The sequence below is a fragment of the Mchenga conophoros genome, linkage group LG22 (genome assembly GCF_057382185.1).
Source record: "Mchenga conophoros isolate Kocher_MC1m ecotype Shallow Benthic linkage group LG22, M_conophoros_male_GT1.1, whole genome shotgun sequence".
NCBI classification, from domain to species: domain Eukaryota; kingdom Metazoa; phylum Chordata; class Actinopteri; order Cichliformes; family Cichlidae; genus Mchenga; species Mchenga conophoros.
In genome coordinates, this window is record NC_140546.1 from 1,006,456 (window position 1) to 1,030,590 (window position 24,135).

Genomic DNA, 24,135 nt, shown 5'->3' on the forward strand with positions numbered 1-24,135 from the left:
TTGTTGTGTTGGTGTTTGCGGTGTTGTGTTGGTGTTTGTGGTGTTTGAGTTGTTGTGTTGGTGTTTGCGGTGTTGTGTTGGTGTTTGTGGTGTTTGCGGTGTTGTGTTGGTGTTTGCAGTGTTTGAGTTGTTGTGTTGGTGTTTGCGGTGTTTGAGGTGTTGTGTTGGTGTTTGCGGTGTTTGAGGTGTTGTGTTGGTGTTTGCGGTGTTTGAGTTGTTGTGTTGGTGTTTGCGGTGTTGTGTTAGTGTTTGTGGTGTTTGTTGGTGTTTGTGGTGTTTGAGGTGTTGTGTTGTGTTGGTGTTTGCGGTGTTTGAGTTGTTGTGTTGGTGTTTGCGGTGTTGTGTTGGTGTTTGTGGTGTTTGAGTTGTTGTGTTGGTGTTTGCGGTGTTTGAGTTGTTGTGTTGGTGTTTGCGGTGTTTGAGTTGTTGTGTTGGTGTTTGCGGTGTTGTGTTGCTGTTGTTTTGTGTTGGTGTTTGCGATGTTGGTGTTTGCGGTGTTGTTTTGTGTTGGTGTTTGCGATGTTGGTGTTTGCGGTGTTGTGTTGTGTTGGTGTTTGTGGTGTTTGAGTTGTTGTGTTGGTGTTTGCGGTGTTTGAGTTGTTGTGTTGGTGTTTGAGGTGTTGTGTTGTGTTGGTGTTTGCGGTGTTTGAGTTGTTGTGTTGGTGTTTGCGGTGTTTGAGTTGTTGTGTTGGTGTTTGCGGTGTTGTTTTAGTGTTTGTGGTGTTTGAGTTGTTGTGTTGGTGTTTGCGGTGTTTGTTGGTGTTTGTGGTGTTTGAGGTGTTGTGTTGTGTTGGTGTTTGCGGTGTTTGAGTTGTTGTGTTGGTGTTTGTGGTGTTTGAGGTGTTGTGTTGGTGTTTGCGGTGTTGTGTTGGTGTTTGTGGTGTTTGCGGTGTTGTGTTGGTGTTTGCGGTGTTTGTTGGTGTTTGCGGTGTTTGAGTTGTTGTGTTGGTGTTTGCGGTGTTTGAGCTGTTGTGTTGGTGTTTGCGGTGTTTGAGGTGTTGTGTTGGTGTTTGCGGTGTTTGAGGTGTTGTGTTGGTGTTTGCGGTGTTGTGTTGGTGTTTGCGGTGTTGTGTTGGTGTTTGTTGGTGTTTGTGGTGTTTGAGGTGTTGTGTTGTGTTGGTGTTTGCGGTGTTTGAGTTGTTGTGTTGGTGTTTGCGGTGTTGTGTTGGTGTTTGTGGTGTTTGAGTTGTTGTGTTGGTGTTTGCGGTGTTTGAGTTGTTGTGTTGGTGTTTGCGGTGTTTGAGTTGTTGTGTTGGTGTTTGCGGTGTTGTGTTGCTGTTGTTTTGTGTTGGTGTTTGCGATGTTGGTGTTTGCGGTGTTGTTTTGTGTTGGTGTTTGCGATGTTGGTGTTTGTGGTGTTGTTTTGTGTTGGTGTTTGCGATGTTGGTGTTTGCGGTGTTTGAGTTGTTGTGTTGGTGTTTGCGGTGTTGTGTTGCTGTTGTTTTGTGTTGGTGTTTGCAATGTTGGTGTTTGCGGTGTTGTTTTGTGTTGGTGTTTGCGATGTTGGTGTTTGCGGTGTTGTTTTGTGTTGGTGTTTGTGGTGTTTGAGTTGTTGTGTTGGTGTTTGCGGTGTTTGAGTTGTTGTGTTGGTGTTTGAGGTGTTGTGTTGTGTTGGTGTTTGCGGTGTTTGAGTTGTTGTGTTGGTGTTTGCGGTGTTTGAGTTGTTGTGTTGGTGTTTGTTGGTGTTTGTGGTGTTTGCGGTGTTGTGTTGCTGTTGTTTTGTGTTGGTGTTTGCGATGTTGGTGTTTGAGTTGTTGTGTTGGTGTTTGCGGTGTTGTGTTGTGTTGGTGTTTGCGATGTTGGTGTTTGCGGTGTTGTGTTGTGTTGGTGTTTGTGGTGTTTGTTGGTGTTTGTGGTGTTTGCGGTGTTGTGTTGCTGTTGTTTTGTGTTGGTGTTTGCGGTGTTTGAGTTGTTGTGTTGGTGTTTGCGGTGTTTGAGTTGTTGTGTTGGTGTTTGTGGTGTTTGTGGTGTTGGTGTTTGCGGTGTTGTGTTGTGTTGGTGTTTGCGGTGTTGTGTTGTGTTGGTGTTTGAGGTGTGAGGGTGTCTGCACGACTTCAAACTGAAAGTAGAAACAGCAGCGGGCGCTATGGTAACCGCTAACTAAACGTTAGTGTTAGCCGAGGTCGCCGTTTGCACTCGTGTTTCTGGTGTTTGATGATGACGTAAGGTTAACCCTGGCATGTTGTGAGCTGTGACGATCTGAGGAGGTCAAAGGTCATGTCCTTCCTGTCCACTCTGACCTCAGTGTGAGGTCGTCCAGGTTAGAGCCTCACTGTGTAGTCAGTCTCGTCTTTGTTCCCCTCAGTGTTTGTGTTTATTTGTCACTTCTGCACAGCACCTATAATTTCATTGCACCTGTACAGTGACAATAAAGGGCTATTCTATTCTATTCTATTCTATTCTATTCTATTCTCTTGCAGAGAAGCGGAGGTGTGAAGCTTTCCCCTGAAAGGTTTTGGTGTGTCTGTGCTCTCTGTCCCACTTCGGCCTGTTTTTCCTTCCTAAGGTGTAAATCTGTGTCTCTGTGTTTGACCTGGTTTCCATCACGTGTCTGCTCCGTCACCCTCCGATGAAGCGGGGTGGGGTGCTTGGACGGAGGATGGCGGCTGACCTCCGGGGCTGACTTCTGGCGACTGATCTCTGGCGGCTTGCCTGGAGCCGGCCCACTTTAAACGGGTGCTGTTCATTTGTTTTTTCACCGTGTCCCAAATTTGTGCTTCCTGTCTGAGCCAGAAACCGGAGCTGAGGAGGAACTTCAGACTCTGGGAGCTAAACGCTTGTGTGGGAGTAACCGTTCTCATTTTGTCAGGGAGGCCTCGGTGGAGGTTTCACGCAGCTCCTGCAGTGAAGTTTCCTTCGAGGGTCTGAAGTGAATTAGACTGATGGAGTGTGTCGGCGTGTTAGCACGAGGCGTTCTGTCCAATGTTAGGTCTGGATACAGGAACAAAGCAGAAGCTGCTGCCTCGTTGAGGTGACGGGACACAGGCAGATATCGCCTCAAAGACAGAAATGTGGATTTTATTTAAAGTGCGTGGATGTGAGAGTGTCGCTGCAGGATATTCTGAAAGATCACAAAACAAAATCAGGCTGTGAAATCTCAGCGCAGAGCCTCGCTTCCTTTCAGCCAGCATCAGCCAACAATATGGCCTGCACACACACACACCTGTACGTACGCACACCTATGCACATGTTACGAGCAGCTCCTATCAGAAGCTTCGGGTAATTGTAGTCGTGTTGGACTCGACAGGTAAACGCAGCACGCCTGGTTTAGCTAACTCAGTGAGATGAGCTGGAAAAGAACTGATTGAGTTTTTTTTCAAGGAATCAGCCGGATTTGATGCCGGCACGCTTTGGACGGGGCGGCGGCGTTTCAAAGATCGCCCACAGGTACTCGCCGAGCGCTTGATTAAACCGCTCTGATCTCGCTGTTTCGATCCCTGGCTGCTCCGGCCTGCGTGCCAAAGTGTCCGTGGTTAAGGTGCTGAACCTGGTGCTGAACCTGGTGCTGCTCCTGATGCGTTTGTCAGTGTGTGTGCGCGTGTGTGAGTGTGCGTACGTGCATGTGTGTGCGTGTGAGTTCAGTGGTCTAAATATGATGCTGAGAAAAGTCGACTCCCCCCGCGCAGCATCCTGAAACAGGATTACACGTCAGGCTTATTCCAGCACAGAGACGATGTACGCGTCACGTTTATTAGAGATCAGGCTCCTCCGGGCCGTCACGCCCTTACAGCAGTGAGTTGTGGGTAGCTGGAATCCTCTCGGATATCAGCGGGGTTAATCACAAGGGCCAATATTTCAATCAGATGGAAAAAGCTGAAAATTTGCCGCGAGCTTGTTCTGCTGCCGAGCCTGAGAGAGAAACTTATGGGCTCTGGGAGCGTTTCAGACGCGGCGAGGTCACAGAGCCAATCTGATTCTCGTTTCCGTGAACGTGTCACAGACGGGCTGCAGGAATAACTGTGCTGTGTTGATCTGGGATCATCTAACATTGAATGTTTCACATGATAGTTTAAACACAAACGTGTTTGAATGGCACAGCTCGCTGACGCCATGTTTTATGTGGGCAGGGATGAGTCCAAAGGGGGGCACGGGGGCACTACACCATATTTATTTCACATTGAAAGTGAAATGATATAAAATCGAGTGTTAATATTAAAAAGTAAAGCTTTTTCCAAGCGCTAGTAAAACTGTGAGGGTTGGTTGAACATCATAACGTCTGTATTCAGCAGCACAGACACAAACCTGAGGATGCTGAGACACTGTTCTTCATCCGTCACAACACACACACACACTTCAAACCACACCAAACTCACACAGCCTTCCAGAAACACAGCGAAGAGGAGTTTGTCCTGCCTTGGATGTGATTGCATATTTATCGTATTTTATCTGACTTTGTCCTCAGAGACCGCGATCACGTTAAAAGTCCTGATGAGTCCACAAGACAAATTACTGTGTGTGTGTGTGTGTGTGTGGCTGCCATTAGGCTCCCACCCTTCATTTGTCTAATGGATGAAGACTTAAGCCCCCTTAAAACACAACGTGCACGCTCACTGCATGTGCACGGTGATCCATTAATTAGCTTAAGTGGACCCTCAGCACCCCCCCCCCCCCCCCCCCCCCCCGGCGCGTCCTCGGTGAGAAAGCATCTGTAAAAGTCAGCTGATTTATCTGTGACGTCTCAGACTCTGAGCCCCACCCCCCCACCCCCCGGCCATCCTCTGAGATGTTTCCAGGCAGTTTTCCAGATTTTCCAGAATCCCGGTATTTATCCCTTAAAGGGGCGGAGCAGCAGCTTATCTGAGAGCCTCGGCCTTTTCTTCTTTGTGATTGGCTCCGCTTCGTCCCGGAGCCGTGAGGAATGTTGCCTCCAGGGGAATTTTCCTTCATCTATTCCTGAGACGACGCCGATGGGGCTGCAATGTGGAGGGTGCTCAACATGAGATATAACTTTTACTCGATAGAGAAATTAAGCTATCGCGATAGACCTCGCCGCTCTTGTCCTCTTAAAAAAAAAAAAAAAAAAAAAAAAGGTCAGCCAATCCAAATTAAGCAGCGCAGAGCCGAACCAATCACAGCCGCAGCGTCACGTCGTGTGACTTGTTACGTACAGCACAAGTGCCAAGCCACACGTGTGTTTGTTTGGGAAGCAGCCAGCGGGTAATGGAGGAATCTAGCGCCACCTGCTGCTTTGGTGTGTTCATAGCAGCGTTTTCCTTCATTTCTGCCTTTATGTGTGGACGGGATTATTTTTTAAAACGAAAACGGAAAATCTCCGTTTTCAAAAATACCCGTGTACGTGTGGACGTAGCCTCAGTCTCTGACTGGAAGCGCTAATTCGTCATTCGGCTTTTGTCAGACTAAAGTAACTGTTAAAACTGTTTGAAAAGCTCAGCTATACAACAAGGAGAGATTGAGAATTTCCTTTTAGTTCTCAGTTTATTTGATATTGACAAAAGTTAGTCAGTTTTGTCTGTTCTTCTGTAAAACAAACTAAGATTTATTTTTAGAATTAATATTTTGTTTCTAAGTGGAATTGACAATTTAGTCTGTTTCATTTGTTCTGTTTTGAAACTTAAACGCTTTAGCGGCTGCCTTTTGTGTAGTTTGCAATATTTGCCTTTATTTATCTGAAAAAGTCTCATGTTCCTTAAGTACATCTACCCTGTTGAACTTATTATGGGAAATAAATATTTAAAAACAAGCTGCTGATTATTTCACATTTTACTTGTGAGCAACGGCACATTTAAATCTTACAAATATAGTTATTTGGCTGATATCGTGATAGATATCGTTATCGCCTGAAATGAAAAAAACATATCGTGATATGAAAAAATCTCATATCGCCCAGCTCTACTGGAAAGCAGATCAGAGACTTAAGGATTAATTTGCTGAGGAGCAGCAGACCTCAGACCCGCAGCAGAAAGCTGATTTATTGATCCGTTTCTGGATCAGCTGTGCAGGTGAGCACTGACTCGCTGCTTCTTCTTCATGTCTTTGTTTCCTGTGATCACACACAGACGGCACGAGGAGGAGAAACGCTGCTTTGACTTTATAGTTTGGACCTCCACCTCCTCCTCCACCTCCTCCTCCACCTACTCCTCCTCCTCTCAGCTCAGCTTTGTTTTAGTTTGGTTCTGATTAGCAGCGTCTCTGTGAGTCCGTCAGGGTCAGTTGTCTGTTTGAAACCACACACACAGTTCAGAATAATCCTTCTTCATATGACTGCCCTTAGTGCAGCTCATCGTCTGCCACTGTTTCCATGGTAACAGCAGGAGCAGGAGGTGATAGCTTTGATAGCTTTGTTCTGATTGGCTGGCTATATCCTGTCTCTGTGACATCACACACAGCCAAGAGCAGAAAAAACTCTGTGAGCCTGAGTGTTTCATGCAGACGCCTGGAGGAGGAGGAGGCCGCGTTTTGGCTGCCGTGCTGACTTTAATCATCGGCTGACGCTCGTCATGTGACCTCAGCTGAAACGCAGAGTGAATTTAGCTGTTTGGAGGAAGTAAGAGTGTCACATCCTCGTGCTCGGCTGGTCGGGAAGCTGCTCAGCGTTTATCGTTGGCAGTGATGGGGAAGAATGTGTTTTTAACAACCGCAGCCTGGCTCTGTGTGACGGCAGCTTTCAGTGTTGGTGTGTTGGAGAAAAACACTCACTGAACAGGGACGACTCACACTGACTGACTTTGACTCCCACCTCCACTGCTAGGCGAGCTTCAGAGGGTTGGTTTGGGCTAAAGCACGCCCCCGACAGGTGGAGCTGGGAATGACACGTCTCCTTGTTCTAAACTCCATCCTTCATTAGCTTCTCTGTCAGCTTCATTAGCATGATGCCAGTCATCATCACACACCGTGCTGCAGTGATGGCTGTTAGGCTCATTGGCTCTGTTGTTTTCCTGTCAGTGAGCATCTTTGAGCAGCAGATGGGGGGTGCAGCTCAATCAGCTGTTTGAGGCGCTCAGCTTCATCAGAACAGTCACAGTTAGACTGTTTGATCATATACGGCTACAAACATCAGGTATGGCTTTTAATAAGAGCGGCTCATGTGCACAGGCCTGCATCCCCACAGACTTCTGTGAGTTTGAGTTTCATGGTGTGAATAAACGAGGAGCTTGGACAGGAAGCGAGTGAAGATGTTACAGCTCCTGTAGTGTTTCAGAGTAGATCCTGGTGAGGAACTCGTTCTGGATTTAATGGTTCTGTTGTAAACAGAAATGGATAAAATTCCCGGCCGTACACTGTCAGCACTAACACACACCGACAGCAGCAGGCTTGCTTACACTAATGAATGGAGAAAACTGCAGGACTCTGGTCCTAAACTAGAATGACCACAGGTGTGTGTCCCTCTGTGTTAGCCCTGTGACAGGCTGGCCACCTGTCCAGGGTGTAGCCCCGCCTCTGCTGGGGGGGTAGAGAAGAGCCGGTGACCCTACACTGGTCTGAAAGACGGAGCTGCGTGTGATTGATGTGACTGCATGGAGGACTCAGACCTGTGTGCAAAACACACCAACCAGAAGCCAGAAATGGAAGCTGTTCACCTTCAAAATAAAACTCATCAACTAGTCAGGGAATACTCATTTGTCCTTAGCAACCACTGGCCATGGCAACACGTTTGTAGGCCTGCAGAGCGAGAGCGGCCTGCGTGAGGAACAACATGAGAGATCCCAGAGGTGGAGCTCATTACACGTGTACGGCGTGAAGCTGAGCTGCAGCATCAATAACCTGTCAGATGTTATTTTTTGTGATTGATTGTTATAATAAGCTGGTCAGACGTTAGTTTATGGCTGTGTGACTCGATGAACTTACATATGAAGCAGTTTACCTGTGCAGTGAGGGAAACCGCTGCTCCGAGCCTCAGAGCCGCGAACACGCCCTCGTCCTGTCCTGCAGAGTCGGTGATGGCCGGCGTTTCGGTGTTTCAGCAGTGTAAGTGTCAGAGAGACACGGCGCCCTGACAGGCTGCAGAAACACCAGCTGCATACATTTAACACCTCAGTGTGTGTGTGTGTGTGTGTGGTTTGAGACTGCAGCACGCTCACCGCACACTTTCTGAAAAACCTCCGAATGTTGGAGTGTTTCCGGATTTCAGCTGTCAGTCAGGCGCGATCCGAGCTGTGCCGGCTCTCTGACAGTTTGAGGCCGCCGCTCGCTCGGCGCCTCGCTGTATTCGCATCTCTGCTGACCTGTTTCTGTGTGAGGCCAGTGCTGCTGCTGTTCAGACGTTTGCACTCTAAACTGCTTTCTGATGCTCTGTGCCACGAGTTTAACATTTATTGACCAAAGTGCTCCACAGCCATCATCGTCGGCCTGGTTTTAAGTAAAATCACTGAGAGCCGAGGAGGCGGAGCCTTTGTCTTCTTAAAAAGAGTCACGTTTGTCCTGAGGCGCTAAAGCCAGCCGTGCAGCTCCAACCTGAAGCTCGCCGTCCTTTTAAATGAACGAGTACTAAACATACAAGTCGCTGGACTGTGGAGATGCTGTCGCGTAGCTGCTCTGAGGTTTTCATGCTTTGGTTCTGAGACGTTCTTTGTATTTGTGCTGCATTTAAACTAACCTCTGTTTCTTTGTCTTTTTCCATGTGCCGTCTGTGTCTGACCACCGCTCCTCAACAGGTATGTGAGACATGAAAATGTCTTTGCTTTTGCTGTCATGTTTGTGGCTTTTCTCTCACCTGTACAGGTGAGCGCTGGTGTGGTTTGGTGATGAGCTTTTGAAATGGTTTGTTTGTGTAATATTCTCTGTCTTATCGTCATGGATATCACAAGTTTACACAAACTTACTGGATTAAACTTGATGTTAGCCGTGTTGGTGTTTTCTGACAGAGCAGCGCCCCCTGCTGGTTTAAGTTGCATTTACAGGATAAATCTTGGGCCTGTTACGTTGAGCTCTGAGGTTTTAAACCTTAATAGGTTAAAGAAGAGTCGAGTCTGGTGTTTGTTATTTCTGTTGCGTGCTCGTGGTGTTGCTCAGGGAAGCGTCCTGGGGCCTTTATCGTTGTAGAAAAAGGAATCGACTTGCCTGCTCGTCGTTATGCAGGCTGTGCTCTGAAAATGAATGAGCAGCAGTATTTTGGGGGCTGAGCTCAGTTTAATCAGTAAATATTGCATATTTATGGTTATCTTCAGCAGAGAAGAGTTGGCTGCAACAAAAACCCAGCAGAGGACAAAATGAACCAACCAGCACGCTGTTATCAAGTAAAATTACAGATCAGTCCCTCGCTGCCTGTTTGGAAAGGATTTAAAAAGCGTGTTGCAGACTGAGCGTGTGCAGCTGCAGCTCTCGCAGTGATTAAAGCGACTGAGCTTTTTATGAAAAATCCACTTTTTGGAGCAAATGAAAAAGTTCCCGTTTTTGTCCCCGCTCCTCCAGAATGTAAAGTGTGACGGCAGCGAGGCTGCCAGCACCGCTTAACTTCACTTCACTGAGTTTTAACAGCTAATCTGCCAGATGGTGAGCTGTACCCGAGCCGAGATGGAGAAATTCCCAGGTTAACTTGTCTGAACACGACCCAAATCAGCATCGCGCCAGCAGGCAGCTCGCACAGGTGGGGGGCTTTTCTGCGTCCTCGTCTCAGAAGCTTCGGGGACCGAGAGAAAAACGGTCAGAAACGATGGACTGCTGGTTCACGGTGTCAGGTGTCTGCTGCTGCTCCACCCGTGATCTTCCTCGTGAGTCAGTGACTGATGGTGGAAAACACATCGGCACTCTTTATCTTCTCCTCGCACTGACAGGACTCTGCTTTTCACTGTGAGAGAAATCTGAGCCGATGTCGACGATCAGAGAAACCTGCAGCCTTCGGCTCGGGATTTACAGCCGTCTGACGTCTGCAGACGCCAACGTTTCACCAAGAAAATGACGTTTGTGTTTCGCTTGGAGAAACCAGAAGGAGCAGCACGCTGCAGCGACTCTGGTGTGTCAGCAGCCCCCAGTTTCCTGCAGATATACAGTTGTGCCTAGCTTAGCACAGACTGATAGCGGCGGGCCGTTATCACGGCGCTTCCCTACATTTGGATCTGTTTGGACAGCTGCAGTGGTGCAGCTGCCAAATAATCACGACTGCACTATTTCAGGGAAACTGCTGTGTTTCTGTCCAAACTTTGATGACACATTTCTGTGTTAGCAAATCAGGGCCAAGCATCAGCGTTGCCATGGTAATCCAACGCTGAGCACCACAGCTTCATCACGTTCATGTTTAAACTGATGTCTGGACCGTACACCGTATATAAAAGATGGGCATGCTCTGTAAAGCCTCAGTGTTAGTGAGTTGGCCTATCAGTTACCAGCTCAGGAGCTCTGTCAGCTCTGACCTCACAGCAGCCGTGTTATTGGTCAGACACACTCCGCACGTCAGCTAGCAGCTACAGCCACCTGTGTCACCATACACCTGACGGTCAATGGGGCCACGCCCCCACAAACAGCTGTTGTATGAATAAATATGTTTATTTTAACATGGCAGTCTCTGGGGACTGACACACTGCTGCCCCTGCTGGATGTCTGGGGAACTGCAGGTTTCTTTGTCTTTGTGAAGCTTCGATGCTCACGTCTCAGAGAAAGAGATGGAGGTGATCTCTGCAGGCGACGCTCTAATCCCGCCGAGAGCAGATTAACCCCTGAGAGAGAGCTTCTGTGTCGTCAGATCTCAGCAGTAATCTGATTTAGACCGACTGTCGCCGTCTCATCTGTCTCATCCCCTCATCCTCTGACCTCGTCTTCTCTCCTGCCTGTTTTCTCTCATCCTCCTCTTCCTCTGACCTCGTCTTACTTTAATCCGTCTTTGCCGCTTCTTCCTTCAGCCTCCTCCCCGCAGAGCCTGTCTTTCCGTTGCCACGGCAGCCGTGGTATCCCAGCATGCTCGGCAGGGGGCTCTGACTGTGGAGTGGCCGAGCGTCTGCTCGTGTCAGAGCTGAACGTGACGAAGCAGAGGCAGAAGTGATGAGGGAGGCAGGAAGAGAGCAGATAGAGGATCAGACGGGAGGAGGCAGGTCAGGCTGCGTCCTCTTGCTGTTTCTCAGAGGAAGTACGACGACTGAACCAGTGTTTAAAAACCAGCTTTAAGCTAAAGTCTCAGTTATCATTGAATATGGAGAGTTTCTGTTTGGCTCACAGAGGCCTCAGAACATCATTATTAATCACATGTGACCTCAACTGCAGCCATGAGACGTCACAGGTCAGCTGGTAACAGAGAAACAGCCTCAAACCTGCGTTCTGTCTGAAGGTCAGCAGGGGGCGATGGTAAGACTTCTACAGGAGGATTCCTGACCTTTGACTCACCAACAGTCATGTCAAGGTAATCAAACGACCCCCTATGAGCGAACACGTTGGAGACAGTAGGAAGGAAAAACTCGCTTCTAACAGGAAGAAACCTCCAGCAGAACCAGGCTCAGTAAGACTCTGGTTAGATACCTAGAGCAGGGCGATATGGCCAAAAATATTTATCACGATATATATTTGAAAATTTGCGATAACGATATAACTGACGATATAATTGATGCGAGACAAAATACAACTCCACAACATTACTAGCGCAAAAAAACAACCTTCCATTTATTTTCACTTAAACAAGAAGCTGGTTTTTATGTACATTAAAGCTTTATAAAAATGTAACAGTGCAAATGCAAATTCCTTGCTGAAAGTTTAACCAAAAGGCATTTCCAGTAGAAATGGGCTGACATATCCTGAGCATAACCATGTATAATATCCACTGAAGTTAAAAAGAGGTGCTTTGCAACATTAAACTGCAGTGTGCAGTACGTATTTTTCGGAACACAAGGTGCACGGGATTATAAGGCACATTAAGCGAAACAAAGCAGTCAGATAAATCAAACTTTATTAAACTCATTCTTCTTGCTTCCTCCACTTCTGTACCATTGATTCATTAATGTTAAATTCTCTGGCAGCTGCTCTATTCCCATGTTGTTGCAGTATATTAATGACTGACCTCGTATTGTGGATGGATTATCTCAGTTGTTCTCCTGACTGAAGTTTGGTCCGTTTACAGCATCCTGCCATGCGATTGCATTTGTCTCTAACCATGAGGAACCTTCACGTTAACTTTTATAAGTGGAAAAGTGTTAGTGTTCGTCCTCCAGCTTCACTGTTTATGTTATGCTAACATAGCTGTGTCGCTAGCGATCACGTAGCACATCATTATATAGCAGCTAGCCCAACTTCAGTAACCCTACAAACGTCACTGCTGTTTAGTTTCCTGTCTTCATTTATGTTGGAAGTGATAGCAGAGCGGTACGTTTGATTTTTTTCAGAAATCTCTCAGTCAGAACATGCAATATCATGCTTAGGTAACTAGCGAAACTAGCGAGCTAACTTCCGCTAGCTTCCTGCTAACTTCTAACTCCGTTAAATGTAATAACTTTTGTTTTCATGGATGCCTGGAAGTTAAACTTCATAGTTACACCTGGTAAAGCAGCAATGCTGATCGTTTTATTAAAGATGAAAGAATTTAGACAGTTTTTAACTCTCAGTGATGCTGCAGTGTTCGTTTGACCTGAAGCATACGGAGTTTAGGACCCAGATTTAAGAGCATCTTAGTCCGACAAATACGACAATAACGACGGCCGCTTGCATGTTCTGCAAAAAAATGTGCTTTGTCGTGTATCTGACGGACAAACACCAAACCAGTTCCACATCACTGAAGTTGCACCATTTTTACAAACCAATTCTGGTTCATCTGTTTCACTCAACAATCGGCCATGTGCGTATGAAAACAAAGGCACTGCGCATGCGCGTTTTACTCATATTCTATCGCGATATTTCATTTTCCTATCGTTGCCTAACATTATACCGGTATTACCGTGAACGGTATAATATGGCGCAGCCCTAATATTTCTAAGCTTTTCGGGGCCGAGTACAATAACCTCAGTTTTATCTGAATTAAGAAGCAGAAAGTTAGCGGCCATCCAGTTCTTTATGTCTTTAAGACATTCCTGCAGTTTAACTCATTGGTGTGTGCTATCTGGCTTCATGGACAGATAGAGCTGGGTGTCATCTGCATAGCAGTGTAAATGTATGCTATGTCTTCTAATGATGCTGCCTAAGGGAAGCATGTATAATGTAAACAGAATTGGTCCTAGCACTGAACCCTGTGGAACTCCATAATTAACCTCAGTGTGTGAAGAGGACTCTCCATTTACATGCACAAACTGGAGTCTATTAGATAGATATGATACAAACCACTGCAGCACAGTACCTGTAATACCTACAGCATGTTCTAATCGCTCTAATAGGATATTATGGTCGACAGTATTGAACGCTGCACTTAGGTCTAGCAGGACAAGCACAGAGATGAGTCCACTGTCAGAGGCCATAAGAAGATCATTTGTAATCTTCACATGTGGTCTGCAGACTGACCGGTCTGCGTGTCATGATGTTTGTGCTGTTCGCTGCTTTTCTTTCATTTCTGCAGCCAATCACAGCAGCTCTTGTTCTCGCAGTGGTTGGCTGCAGGCTTGTTTTGTGGTGCACATCTGTGCAGCTAGGCTCATGTAGCAGCAGTGTGGCCTCAGAGGGCGGGGTGGGTGTGTTGCTGTAACGGGTGGAGAAATGAGGAGAAATTAATTCATTCAACAAAGGTCCTCAGAGAGATACATGTACAAACGTGTGTGTGTGTAGGCACAGTTTGGCAGGCGATTGTTCCTCCTTTGTGTAGCCTTCATTGCCTGTGTGTGCATGCATGTGTGTGTGTGCATGTGTGTGTGTTTGTGTGCACGCGTGTGCGTGCGTGTGTGTGTGTGAGTGAGTGGGAGGTACACAGTGAGATGCATCTCCTGGCTGGTTGCAGCTCTAACAGCAGATCCTGCCTCGTGGTGGGCGTGGACAGACCTCCTCATTCACCTGCAGGTGTGCGCTGACACACACTGAAACACTTGTGTTACCTGGGTGAATGTCCGCCCGCTCAGTGCTCTCTTCTTCTTGTTTTGTTGGTGTTGTGTATGAATGAAAGTCTCTGGTGTGCGTCCCTTTGAAGCTCTGAGGTTTGAATTCGAGTGTTTGAGTCGATTGAAAAACAGCCACAGAGCAACGAGCAGCAGGAAACGCGTGTGGTCGCAGGTGAAGGTCAGGTGACCTCGAGGGTCAGATGGGTTTGTGCTTCAGTTTGTCTAAATCCAGAAAAGCTCCACCTGTTGGTGACCGCTCAGTGTCAGAGGCCACCAACGAGGCATCGTGAGCATGGGCAGAGTAACGAAGGCGTAACGCTGTCACTGAAGAATCTGCAGACTGTCTGGTGTTCAGCGGGCGGCGGCGGTCTGCGAGGACGCTCGCTGTGATGAGATTTCATTTGTGTGAGGCCGCCTGCATTTCCACGGCAATTATGAACCACATTTATTTTATTGGATGATTGGACTCTGTGATGAGCCTTTTAGCCTTACAATGAGTGATTATTTCGGGCTTTTTGTGAATCCAATAAATTGGCCTTTAAAACGAGAGCGAGGGAGGCGGGCTGCGGCGAGCCACCGCCGCTCAGTTTGCATTTTGATGGAAAGAGTGGAATATGTGAGCGCCACGCGGCGAGGCTTAAAAACACAATGAATCTCCTCCAAATGAGCACAAAGTCATTTACTGCGAACAGCTCAGTGAGTCACACTGTGTGTGGTCAACACACGTGCACGCACACAAACACACACACACACACACACACACACGATGACATTCAGTGTTGTCATCAGACGATCTGTCTTTGTTATCGCTGCTGTCGAGAGGAGCTTGTTAGTCTGAGAGATGTTGGCCAGCAGGAGGGTGAGTGTGTGTCTGTGTGTGTGTGGCTACACTGTAAGTCGACTTCCTTTTGGACATCAAACATTGGTGGATATTGGTCGTGGTGGGCGGGTCATGTGGTGTTCACCTGGGCGGGAGCGTGTCGTGGCACAGGTGAGTGTGAGCGGTCGTTGCCTGTGAGGTCAGCTCGGCGCCCGGCTCAGCTTTTGGATCCATTTTCAGGCGTCTTTCCGGTCAGTCCGGCAGAGACGGAAACGTCTGGCGGAGCAGCCTGTGTGCTTTCCTGCGGCGTCACATCCAACCGGCCCGTCTGTGCGGGCGGCGAGGAAAACCACGTGGTGCTGCTGTTAGGCTGTTATTTAAGATGATGGATGACGGGATCTGAGCATGCTCAGTTCAGAGGCAGCACCAAATCACAATGACACGCCCACCAGTCGCTCCAGGCACTCGATGATTATGATTACTATCAGTATTATTTGATTAACTCGATGAATCGGTTTAAATGTGAGACATTAGAAATGGTTTCTGGAGTCTTTCCTTCAGTATGTCCAGATTAAAAAAAATACTGTGACATCACTGTTGATCTTTCTGCTTTTATGTCACTTTAATGGACCTGTTTGGACCTGTTGTCTTAGTGGACTGAGGTCAATGGTCACGTGGGCAAAGGTCCTGCTGTCCAATCAGTGATTGATCTAAAAATAAAAGCATTTCCAGTCCAGCCCCCCGACCCCCTCCTTTCTAACTGCAGTAATATCAGAGCCCGCTGACCAATCACATGACCAGCTGGGCTCTCTCCCTCCCCCCACGGACGGCGGTAAGCTGCCATGTTGGTAATTGTTTGACCTCTGTGAAGTTGACCCTGTGACCCAGCTACAGGCACCGTCGTTCCTGGTCTGAGCGCCACCGCCAGCATCCGAGCTTTGACCTGCTGGCCTCAGGAGGAAGCTCCAATTAAGTTGATGTCATTTGTTGCTGGTGACGCTATTCTCCAGCTCTGACCTCTGACCTCTGTGTGTTTGTGCTCCATGTTCCTTCCTGTGACTTGAACTTTGACCTTTGAATGAAACGCAGCACTGAAAATGAGCTTGCAGCAGCTTAGGAGTGCGTACCTGTGCGCCCTTTTCTGTGTCATGAGAAACAGGAAGTGCATGTTTGATTGCAGCAATTGCAGCTCCACCTGGTCCTCTGCCCTAATGTTCAGCGTTACTACAAACACACCGTCTCACTGACTGCTGCAGGTACGCCCACACCTGTGTGCAGGTGAGGGACAGCCAGGTGTGCAGCGTGTCGTTGGATTGAGACTGATGTGATGTCATTTGTGAGAAAACTGTGAGGTTGGCGGCACGGAGTGAGCTGAGCTCAGGTGTGCTCTGATGTTTTTGCCCAGGGTGTGTGTTTGTGCGCACGTGCGTGTTATCAACCAGCAGGTCGGTACCTTCAGCCGGACATCCAGCCTTCCTCACTGCTCTCTGTTGTCTTCCTCCTCACTGCTTTGATCCGTTGCTCATACCGAGGCCCGTGGCTAAGCTAGCTTTAGCTTTAGCCACTTTGGCTTTGCTAGCTTGTTTAAAACGCCTGTATTCACCTGGCTGACAGGTTTACAGGTCTGAGACTGAGGATAGTTGTCACCGGCGTGTTTGTCATGGTCGCCTTGGTTACTGTGGCTAATGTTATGTTAGCCTGTGGCTAACTAGCTCAGACCAGCTCGTGAATGCTGCTGATAAGACAAATCACCTCTCAGGTTCATGATAAAGAATGTCAGTGTTGGTGTTCAAAGGAAAACAGGAACTGGTCTGTGGGGTCCTCCTTTCTAATGACTGACCCCGCCCCCTGTTTGAAGGTTTTTGGAAGGTCTTAGCCTGAAACATGTTGTGGTGTAACTGCTGATACGAATCACAGACATGAAGCTAAACGTGCCCCGTGTTAAAAACTCACCTGAGCGCCATAGTAAAACGGTACCGATGTCATCAGGAGAGAGGCGGGACTTGAGCATGAGGAAGTAATGAGACGTCAACGCAGGGATGAAAGTAAATCCATCAGAGTGGACGGCAGAGGCAGACGCGAGGATTAACCTCAGCAAACGATCACATGTGGGATTAGAGTCGGACAGGCGTGTGTGTCTGTGTGTGTGTGCGTGTGAGATGGGGATGAGGATGATGAGGATCAGATTTGTTGCTGAGAGGATTAATCTGCTGAATGACTGAAACTGGAACAAAGCAGCAAACATGAAAACAAAGCTCAGAGGACACTGACCGCAGCCAATCAGAGAGCCTGTTTACAGCAGCAGGTATAGATTATTGATCAGTCTGTTTGAAGTGTACATCAGAAGATCTCAGCGAGCTCGCAGTGGATGTCTGGGTGGATGTGTCGATGAATGGACGGATAGGTGGATGACTGGATAGATGGACAGCTAGGTGGTGTAAAGGCAGGCGAAGCGTGTGAACGAGGAGGCCAGTCGAGCTGTTCTTCTCGCTGTTAGCGCTGAGGTCACGGGCCGTGGCGGGGGCGGGGACTAACGTTCAGCAGGCTCCTTTGTGCCAACACTTCTCCTGAAGCGGTGCCACAGCCTCACAGATGTTCTCCAACCAGCTGGTGGGTGGTCGGTGGAGGTTCGCGATGGTTACCCGTGTGCTATAACAGGCGTCCAGTACTGCACCGACACCCACTGTGAGGTTGCTATGGTAACTGATGGGTCGCAGGTCAGAGATACGTGGAGATGCAGAGAAGTCGCCTTCCTCGCTGACTGCCGGTGACCAAGGCAACCTGCTCGAACCAGAGCAATCACAGTGAAGCTTTTGGTGCAGCAGCCTCTGTCTGAGGTGTTCTACACGAGTGACCATCGTGTAGTGACCTAATGGCCTCTGACCCCAGTCTGGGCGTGTGCGCTGAGGTCTGACTGGCTCAGTCTGTTTCTGTCTGTGTCACATGACCCACCTCCCTCACCTTCCTCCACGCCTGGTGGAGCTACAGGTTTCAGACTGCGTGATGTTAAAGATGACTTCGCTGCACAGATGGGACAACGAGCTGCGAGGAATTGTTGATCAGTGTCAGAGGTCGTGTTGGTAACCGTGGTAACCAGCAGGCTAGGAGTGAGGCTGAAAGCCTGCAGAGGTGTTGATACGCGACTCCTCTCCCTGTGCTATTGATCTGTCTGACCTCGTTAGGAGGGATTCCTCTAATTGGAGCCCACTAATGGCTCCTATTAGCTCGTTAGGTGAAGTTAGCTCGTGCAGAACTTCTGCTAACAAGCACGGACACTTTTCTTTGTGAGCAGGCAGTCGCTTGCTGTGCTCAGGCTACACGCCACTGAGTTCCTCTTCCTGAGAAACCAGCTCTGTTCATCCACAGGGAGCTCCTCCTCCTGCCTCACTGTTTTATTTCTCTGTGAACGAAATGAGCCGAGCGATGGGCCTCGGGCCTAATGGCAGCTGATAAGATTTCCTTCGATCTGGACTCGTGCCACCAGCCGAGAGCAGAATCCTCCAGAGAATCGATCCTGAACAAATCCAATCAGCTGCAGATGCTCGCTGAGCGGCACCAGGGGAGCCTCTTTGTTTTACACGAGGAGCTTCCTTTAATCGTGTTACTGCGTCCTGAGTTTGCCTTCAAACTTCCCCCTTAAACCCTGACTGCGTTCCTTTAGAGCACAAAGTCCAGCTGGGAATGTCCTAGAATCAAATCCTTTAAAATCCAAATCTGGACAAAAACAATGTGAGGCTGAACTCTGCTGTAGCTCTCGGCCTCTGTCTTCATCTTCCTCTGTCTAAATCTGAGCTGAGCCTTAAAGCCCGCCACACGCAGCACCATTAATCATATGCCCACTACGTTCTTATTGTGGGGGTTTTAATATCTATGTCTGCTGCCCTGACAAACCTCAGGTGAAGGAGTTTTTAAGCCTCATTGATTCTTTTAATCCGGTCCAGCCCGTACCTGGTCCCACACATGAACACGGACACACACTGGACCTGGTCCTGTCGCACAGTCTACCTGTGTCTAACATGGAAGTGACTGACACTGCCTTCTCTGACCATATGGCTGTATTATTTGATGCTGCGTTTTCACGGACTACAGTTCAAACCAGCGCTCCTGTTCGCCGCTGTCGGATTATTAACCCTTCCACTGCTGCCCAGTTCCCCGCTGATCGTACTGCCTAACCACTCTGGACTCTGTGGCACCATTAATAACCAGGCAGCCCAAGGCTAAAACGGACCCTTGGTTTAACGACGCCACTCGGGCTGTGAGGAGGGAGTGTCGTAGAGCTGAACGCAGATGGAAGAGGGACAAACTGCAGGTGTCTCTTCAAATCCTAAAGGACTGCTGGCGCCTCTATCAGGAATACGGTCAAGGAGGCTAAAAGAAAATATTTCTCTAAGATCATTTCCTCCAACAGTCACAATCCACGTGTTATTTAACTCTACTGACTCAGTCTTAAATGCTCCACAAAGTGGCTGCTTGGAGGCCTCTCTGATGATTTTATGTGTTTTTCATTGAGAAGGTTGCAACCAAAGGAGAGTGGTGTCCCAGAGGTCTTCCAATCAGGTTTTAAAAACGTTCATAGCACGGAGTCAGCACTCTTAAAGGTTTTTAATGATATCCTCCTTTCCTGTGACTCTGGCAATCATGATGTTCTTGACCTAACAGCTGCCTTTGACACTGTAGACACAACATTTTACTGACTCGCTTGCACCATCTTGCAGGCATTCGTGGTACTGCTTTGAAATGGTTTAGGTCTTATCTTTCTGACAGAACTTTTAGTGTTAACCTTTCAGGGTATGAGTCCTCCTCTGCTGCCTTTCAGTCTGGGGTCCCACAGGGCTCAATTTTAGGGCCTCTGCTTTTTTCATTATGTTTACAGCCCCTGGGAACCATCCTCAGAAGGCATGGATTACCCTTCCACTGCTATGCTGACGACTGTCAGATTGATCTGCCTCTGAAGCAGAACGATGCCTTCTCTATTAAGCCACTTCTAGCATCTCTAGAAGACATTAAATCTCGGATGTCCCTAAACTTTCTAAGATGTAATTCAAGCAAAACTGAGGTGATTCTGTTTGGTCCTAGTGGACCTTGTGAACCTTGTGTATTTTAAACCTGTTGTTACTAACCTGGGTTTTAAGATGGACAGTGATTTTAAATTAGACAGTCAAATTAGGGCTACTGTCAAGTCCAGTTTTTATCATTTAAGGCGCTTGGTAAAGATAAGACCTACTTTATCCAGGCTGCATTTTGAAACCGTAATCGATGCTTTTATTCCATCTTGTTTGGATTACTGTAATGTGCTGTATTGTGGAGTTAGTCAGCATCTTCTCTCTCGTCTGCAGCTGGTCCAAAATGCTGCTGCACGACCTTTAACCAGAACTCGCAAAAGAGAGCACATAACTCCCATCCTGGCTTCACTCCATTGGCTGCCTGTATAATTACAAAATGTTTTATGTAAGATTTATGTTTTGTGATTTATCACGTTCGGTGTGAACACAGTTCATTTAAAATTCTCATGTTTGTTTTTAAATGCTTAAAGCAGGGGTGTTAAACTCATTTTAGTTCAGGGGCCACATGGAGAGAAGTCTATTCTCAAGTGGGCCGGACTGGTAAAATCATTGTGTATATAACTTAAAAACAACAACTTCAGATTGTTTTCTTTGTTTTAATACGATCAACATAAAAATAAAGCTAGAGCCTGCGGACAGTATGTTCAAAATAGTACAGGCACAACATACAGTAGCTATTAATCATAAAACACCTCAAGTTATTTGAAAATCCTGAGGACAAAGAACAAGCACACAGCGCCTCAGTGATTCACAGAAGTATATCACAGATCACAGAAGTACATCAGGGTGTCTCATGCAGCACTTTCAGTGGGGTTGCATCGTTTATGTGACTCCTGATACCTGGCATCTTTAGCTTTCACCAGCTCATCAATATCAGGCTTCACATCCTGAGCAGCAGCTAACTTCAGGATGTGATTCGAGTGCCTGTGCGTGAGCCTTGAGCGCAGTTTTGTTTTATTTATGCTCATTACAGAGAAAACTTGCTCACAAAGATACGTGGTTCCCAACATGCACAATAGTTTTGCAGCGAGGGCATCAAGTTGGGGTAACCAGGCAAGAGATTCTGACAGAATGTGTTCAAGCCAGCTGCGGCAAATTTGCCCTTCAAATCCGAGTCACGCTGCAAGTCTGTTATTTCAAGTTGGATGCTGACGGGCAGATCAAAAGGATTCACGGTGAACGGCGAGCACAAAACTTTGAAGTCTTTCTCCAGTTCACCAAAAATCTGAAATCGTTGCTCAAACTAGTAACAGTCCCGTTATTTTATCTTTGAACCGCTTCATATCCGCAACACTTTGGAAGTGAGCTACATCACCACCGGTGGGCTGCGTCTCCCACAATAACAGCTTCAACTTGAAATGCTGTCATGATACTGCGTGACATCTTTGTTGCGTCCTTGCAGCTGTTTGTTCAAGTTATTCAGGTCCTCTGTAACATCCACCATAAATGCAAGGTGCTGCATCCATTCTGCAGAATGAAATTCTAACACTGGTTTCCAGTTTTCTTCCATAAACTGTTCAATTTCTTCTCGTAAATCAAAGAAACGCCTCAGCACAGCACCTCGGCTCAGCCATCTTACCGCAGTGTGGTATGGCAGGCCATAGATGTGGTCTTTCTCTCTGAGAAGACTGTCAAACTGACGGTGCTTGAGGCTTCTGGATGAAATTAACAGTTTGGATGACCACCTTCATGGCGTTATCCATTTTCAGTGACTTGCAACACAAAGCCTCCTGGTGCAAAATACAGTGAAAAGTCCAAAAACCACGTCCTCCATTTGCAGATTGCACTTTATCTCTGAACTTTTTTACAACGCCTGCTTTCTTCCCGATCATTGAGGGCGCACCATCTGTAGCCAGGCTGACAGCGCGGGACCGGTCCACTCCGACCCTGTCCAACGCGCCGACGAGTGCGGTGAAAATATCAGCTGCGGTCGCTGTATCTGTCATTGGTACCAACTCCACGAACTCCTCGGTGACGGTCAATGTGTCATCAACTCCGCGGATGAAAATTGCCAGTTGTGCAACATCTGTAATGTGCCTTCATCAATTGCAACTGAAAACACAATAAATGACTATTTTTTTGTCCAAATCCGCTGAAAGATCAGAAATCCTGTCGGCAACTGTGTTTCCTGTCAGGCTGATATTTGCAAAGGCCTGGCACTTTGCAGGGCACACAATCTTAGATGCCTTCATCATACATGTTTTTACAAATTCACCCTCACTAAATGGCTTTGAAGCTAGTGCAATGTCGTTGGCAACGAGGTAGCTAGCTTTCACTGCAGCGTCACTGATGTCTCGGCTGTGAGTAAACACAGACTGCAGTTTCTTCAGACCCGCCAACAGTTCATTCACCTTCTCTCTTCTCTGCTGTCCTTGAAAGTTGTCATATTTGTCAGCATGAAGACTCACGTAGTGGCGACGGAGGTTATATTCTTTCAGCACTGCAACATGCTGGGAACACACCAAGCATACAGCTTTCACTTCCGTGAATAAATAGGAGGATGACCATTTTTCTTGGAACACTCTGCACTCTGCATCCACTTTTCTCTTTTTGACAGAGACATATTGGGCCAATGAGGGTGCCAAAGCACATCGGGTTTAAATTTCGCGGGCAAAACAAAGTAGCTCACAATTGCTATTGCGCCATCCAATGGACACAATTGGAACAGCAGTTTCTTTATTGAAAAATTGCTGCTCATTTTTATACTTTACAAAATCATCTCACGGGCCAGATTAAACCCGTTTGTGGGCCTGATCCGGCCCGCGGGCCGTACGTTTGGCACCCCAGGCTTAAACGGTCTTGCCCCAATTTACCTCTCTGAGCTTCTTCGTCCTTACCCACCCCCCAGGTCTCTCAGGCCAGCTGACAAGCTGCTCCTGGAGGTACCCAGGTCCAAGAGGAAGCTCAGAGGGGGCGGAGCCTTTCCTGCCTCAGCTGAGGTACCCAGGTCCAAGAGGAAGCTCAATTCTAATTATCATTTTATACTATTTTATTATTGCTTTTGCTATTTGTGCCAATTCTACTGTTTTAAATATTATTTGAATTATTTAAAAAAAAAAAAAGATGATATGTTTCCTCTATTTATACTATTTCTTTTTTGAACTTGTTTAATGTATCAAGTGTACAGCACCTGAAAGTGCTTTATAAATACATTGCTTTCTTGCTAGTGTTAAAGAGTACTGCACTGATTCAGCTAAAAGGTGATGTGTTGCAGGCGTGTTTCAGGCGTGTTGCAGGCGTGTTTCAGGTGTGTTTCTGGTGTGTTGCAGGCGTGTTTCAGGCGTGTTTCTGGTGTGTTGCAGGCGTGTTGCAGTCATATGACAGGCGTGTTTCTGGTGTGTTGCAGTGATATGACAGGCGTGTTTCTGGGGTGTTTCAGTCGTGTTGCAGGCGTGTTACAGTCATGTTTCAGGCGTGTTGCAGGCGTGTTTCTGGTGTGTTTCAGGTGTGTTTCAGGTGTGTTTCTGGTGTGTTTCAGGCATGTTGCAGGCGTGTTGCAGTCATGTTTCAGGCGTGTTGCAGGCGTGTTTCTGGTGTGTTTCAGGCGTGTTTCTGGGGTGTTTCAGTCGTGTGACAGGCGTGTTGCAGGCGTGTTTCTGGTGTGTTTCAGGTGTGTTTCTGGTGTGTTTCAGGTGTGTTTCTGGTGTGTTTCAGGCATGTTGCAGGCGTGTTGCAGTCATATGACAGGCGTGTTTCTGGGGTGTTTCAGTCGTGTTGCAGGCGTGTTGCAGGCGTGTTTCTGGTGTGTTTCAGGTGTGTTTCTGGTGTGTTTCAGGCATGTTGCAGGCGTGTTGCAGTCATGTTTCAGGCGTGTTGCAGGCGTGTTTCTGGTGTGTTTCAGGCGTGTTTCTGGGGTGTTTCAGTCGTGTGACAGGCGTGTTGCAGGCGTGTTACAGTCATGTTTCAGGCGTGTTGCAGGCGTGTTTCTGGGGTGTTTCAGTCGTGTGACAGGCGTGTGACAGGTGTGTTTCACTTGTGTTGGAGTCATGTTAGAGGTGTGTTGCAGGGGTGTTGTTGGCATGTTGCTGGTTTGATTGACATGTGTTGTTGGTGTGTTCAACATGTGTTGGAGGTGTATTACAAGTGTGTTGTCGACATGTTGCTCGTGTGTTTCAGTTGTGTTGCAGGCATGTTGTTGGTATGTTGCAGGTACTTTGTGTGTTGACCTGCAGGTTTCAGGAAAGTGTTTGTGAGTGTTTTTATTCCAAGCTGGCAATAATTTTAATGTCAGGATGTCTTCATGCAGCGAGCTGCACTGATTGGTCATCAAGCTGTGGTTCACTGTCCTCTCTTGTGATTGGTTGATGTGTTGGGCTGGTCCATGGTACACAGCCAGAGGTCCGTCCTGATGAGGCGCCTG

General features: G+C 47.5%; 1 protein-coding gene across 9 annotated transcripts in view; it reads left to right on the forward strand.

Moving 5' to 3' along the window:
• LOC146548452 (semaphorin-6D-like) overlaps window positions 1-24,135 on the forward strand; it is a 107,551-nt gene that overhangs the window by 15,774 nt on the left and 67,642 nt on the right. Inside the window, exon 1 of one of the 9 annotated variants that reach the window (XM_085263270.1) lies at window positions 8,267-8,612. The exons of 7 other annotated variants lie outside the window; for them this stretch is intronic. The gene's annotated coding sequence lies outside the window, so the exon portion shown is untranslated. Of the gene's footprint in view, window positions 1-8,266; window positions 8,613-11,042; window positions 11,288-24,135 lie in introns of those variants that run through there. One more of the 9 variants, XM_085263275.1, reaches the window with a different exon arrangement.